The sequence below is a fragment of the Triticum dicoccoides genome, chromosome 1A (genome assembly GCF_002162155.2).
Source record: "Triticum dicoccoides isolate Atlit2015 ecotype Zavitan chromosome 1A, WEW_v2.0, whole genome shotgun sequence".
Lineage (NCBI taxonomy): Eukaryota > Viridiplantae > Streptophyta > Magnoliopsida > Poales > Poaceae > Triticum > Triticum dicoccoides.
In genome coordinates, this window is record NC_041380.1 from 113,109,806 (window position 1) to 113,114,239 (window position 4,434).

The window sequence follows — 4,434 nt, forward strand, 5'->3', positions numbered from 1 at the left end:
TACAATTCTTATCTTTTATGTGAGCATCATTGAAATCATCATGCCTAGCTAGGGGTGTTAAACGTTAGCGCTTGTTGGGAGGCAACCAATTTTATTGTTGTTACTTGCTTTTTGCTCCTTTTTAGCAATAAATAATATATATAGCCTCTGTTTAGATGTGGTTTTATGCTTTTAATTAGCGTTGGTGCCAAGTAGAACCTTTGGGAAGACTTGGGGAAAGTCTTTGCGATCTTGCTGTAAAAAACAGAAACTTTAGCGCTCACGAAATTTGCTGACATTTTTTAATGAAGAGTGATATTTAGTTAATTCTTTTTGAAGATGATTAATAGATAAATTCCTCACGTCCAGAAATTTATTTTAGAATTTTTGGGGTTCCAAAAGTATTCGAAACCGACAGATTACTACAGACTGTTCTGTTTTTGATAGATTCTGTTTTTCGTGTGTTGTTTGCTTATTTTATGAATCTATGGCTATTAATAGAGTTTATGAACCATAGAAAAGTTGTAATACATTAGGGTTAACACCAATATAAATAAAGAATGAGTTCATTACAGTACCTTGAAGTGGTGGTTTGTTTTCTTTTACTAACGGAGCTCGCGAGTTTTCTGTTAAGTTTTGTGTTGTGAAGTTTTCAAGTTTTGGGTAAAGATTCGATGAACTATGGAATAAGGAGTGACAAGAGCCTAATCTTGGGGATGCCCAAGGCACACCAAGGTAATATTCAAGGACAACCAAGAGCCTAAGCTTGAGGATGCCCCGGAAGGCATCCCCTCTTTCGTCTTTGTTCATCAGTAACTTTACTTGGAGCTATATTTTTATTCACCACATGATATGTGTTTTAATTGGAGCATCAATTTATTTTGTTAGTATTTACTTGATGTTATTTATAACAATGTTTTGCATCTCTTATTTCAATAAAAGTGGCATTGATGGCCTTTACTACGCCTATTTTACAAGTATACATGTTGCTGTTTGAAATCAGAAAGTTTACCGTTGTTGCAAAAATTACCTAGAAAAGCCAGAATGTGATAAAATGTTGAAACCTTTTGCATAATAAGCTCTGATAAATTTAATACGGTGGGAATTTTCTTTCATTATTTTTGAAGCTAGGGAAGTATGGATCTTGCTGCATTTTTTACAGACTGTCCTGTTTAGGCAGATTGCTGTGATATTTGCATTGTTTGCATATGTTTGCTTCTTTAATGATTCTATTTGAGGATGGGACTATTAAATATGCAGAGGCATTTAGTATGCAATGTTGAATAATAATTTTAGTGATTTGCTACAGTAGAGTATGATAAGGTTTTTGCATTGGTTTATACTAACTTATCTCACGAGTCCTTGTTGAGTTTTGTGTGGATGAAGCTTTTGAGATTTAGGGAGACCGTGATATGAGAGGTATTAAGGAGACACAAAAGCTCAAGCTTGGGGATGCCCAAGGCATCCCAAGATAATATTTCAAGAAGTCTCAAGCGTCTAAGCTTGGGGATGCCCCGGTTGGCATCCCACCTTTCTTCTTCGACAACTATCGGTTAGTATCGGTTGATCCTAAGTTTTTGCTTCTTCACATGATGTTTGCTATTCTTAGATGTCATTTTATTTTGTTTTGCTTGATGTTTGAATATCAAGATCTGAAATTATTAAATGGGAGAGTCTTCACATAGCTAAATAAATATTCAACTACTCATTGATCTTCACTTATATCTTTTTGAAGTAGTTTGTCATTTATTCACGTGCTTCACATATATCCTATGAGTAAATGGTTGAATGAATTGACTATAATAAATCTAAAATTATATATGTTTCATATGCTTATCCCATGGGGAGTAATGACTTCACATATAAGAAGTAGAGGTGGTAAATTTATTGAAGGTTAGCAAACATTGTATTGGTCACTTGAACAATTCATGAAAGAATATTGAAGGAAGAGAGATTTCACATATAAATATACTATCTTTGAAATCTTTTGTAATTGTGAGCACTCATTAAAATATGACATGTTAAAAGAATGATGTTGGACAAGGAAGACAACGTAATGGGTTATGTTTTCTTATATCTGAAATAAAGTATATTGTCATGGATCATCCAACATGTTGAGCTTGCCTTTCCCCCTCATGCTAGCCAAATTCTTTGCACCAAGTAGAGATACTACTTGTGCTTCCAAACATCCCTTAAACCAGTATTGCTATGAGAGTCCACCATACCTACCTATGAATTGAGTAAGATCCTTCAAGTAAGTTGTCATCGGTGCATGCAATAAAAATTGCTCTCTAAATATGTATGATCTATTAGTGTGGAGAAAATAAGCTTTATACGGTCTTGTGATGTGGAAGTAATAAAAGCGACGGACTGCATAATAAAGGTCCCTATCACAAGTGGCAATATAAAGTGACGTTCTTTCGCATTAAGATTTTGTGCATCCAACTATAAAAGCGCACGACAACCTCTGCTTCCCTCTGCGAAGGGCCTATCTTTTATTCTTGTCTTATACCTTATGCAAGAGTCATGGTGATCTTCACCTTTCCTTTTTACATTTTATCCTTTGGCAAGCACATTGTGTTTGAAAGATCCTGATATATATATCCAATTGGATGCAAGGCATCATGAACTATTATTGTTGACATTACCCTTGAGGTAAAAGGTTAGGAGGCAAATCTATAAGCCCCTATCTTTCTCTGTGTCTGATTAAAACTTTGACCCCATAAATATCACATGAGTGTTAGCAATTGTGAAAGACTAAATGATAGTTGAGTATGTGAAGTTTGCTGAATCAAAGCTCTGACATAGACCCTTCCTGAAAATAAGATGAATTGTAATTGTTTGATGCTTAATAACACGGTTTGTTAGTTTTTAAGAAAGTTTATGATCTATACTTTAACATGTGTGATGAGGACATGAATACCTTGGATATGACCAAAAATATTGCATACATGCATATTTGTCAGGTGATTTGTAGTGCAAACTATTCAATAATCTATTTATGTTATCCAGAACAAAAATACTTCACACACTTTTGTGTTTTGTCTAATTGCAGGTGTATGGGACATTTGTACAATCCACATATGAAGATAAGGGAAAAGGAGAAGTTTAGGTTCTGTTCAAAAAGTCCTCTCGCGTCACTTTTGGGCCAAGAGAAGATAGAGTCCAAATCTCTCACGTTCTGGATTCAGATTCGGACTGCACAGACATACCCGACTCAAAACGGAAACAACTTTTTCATACGGGCTCCAAATTGGGTGATTCTTTTTTTGTTGGAAAGTAGATTGCGTGCTCTTTCCAACCCAATTGGATTCACCTTCAAATTCGTCCGGAGCATTGAGATATCGACGAAACAATCTGATGCTGCAGCAGAATCCGAGTCAAACAACAAGTCCAAAGGTGTTGCATCACCTCCACTTGGGCCCATGAGCCTTGTACGACCTAGGGTTGGTTTTAGGCTGCCTTAGGATGTCCTCCCACCTCCTTGGCCGCCACCCCTTGCTCCTATAGAAGTAGATCCATCTAGTAGCTTTTTCCTTGGGATTTGTTTAGTTAAAAGTTAGCCATTGCAACTTCGTGTACTTCGTTTGTGTCCAACGACTAGATCAAGACCACTTTCGGATCCCCACCTTTATCAATACTTCATCTATATTCGCAATATTCAGATTGCATTATCATATTCTTGCTTGTTCTTCAATTGTGTGCAGGAATAGACCCTCGTGGTCAGGTTGATCGTGCTTCCAGCATCGTCAGTAACCTCGGGAGATTGGTTTAGCGATTGCTAAGGCGCAACGTTGTGCATGTTTGTAGTCGGATCGTCAAAGTCGACTCCACCAAATCGATAGTTATCATCTAATCGAAAGATCGGGACCCTCGCCTCTATCAATGTGAATAGCTTGTTACTTGATCATGAGAAGTCCTATGAGTTGAGCTACTGTTATAATATATAATGATGCTAGAAAAGGTGATTGAAATTGCCATTGATCAAACTTGTGCACCTGCTAGCATTCACACTTCATAAATTCTTTCTTTTATCATTTACCTACTCGAGGACGAGCAGGAATTAAGCTTGGGGATGCTGATACGTCTCCAACCTATCTATAATTTATGAAATATTCATGCTATTATATTATCTGTTTTGGATGTTAATGGGCTTATTTATACACTTTTATATTATTTTTGGGACTAACCTATTAACCGGAGGCCCAGCCCAAATTGTTGTTTTCTTGCCTATTTCAGTGTTTCGAAGAAAAGAAATATCAAACGAAGTCCAAACGGGATGAAACCTTTGGGAGAGTTATTTTTGGAACGGAAGCAATCCAGGAGACTTGGAGTAGACGTCAGGGAAGCTTCTAGGAATCCACGAGGCAGGGAGGCGCGCCCTACCCCCCTAGGCGCGCCCCACCCTCGTGGGCCCCTCGTGGCTCCCCTGACCGACTTCTTTCGCCTATATAT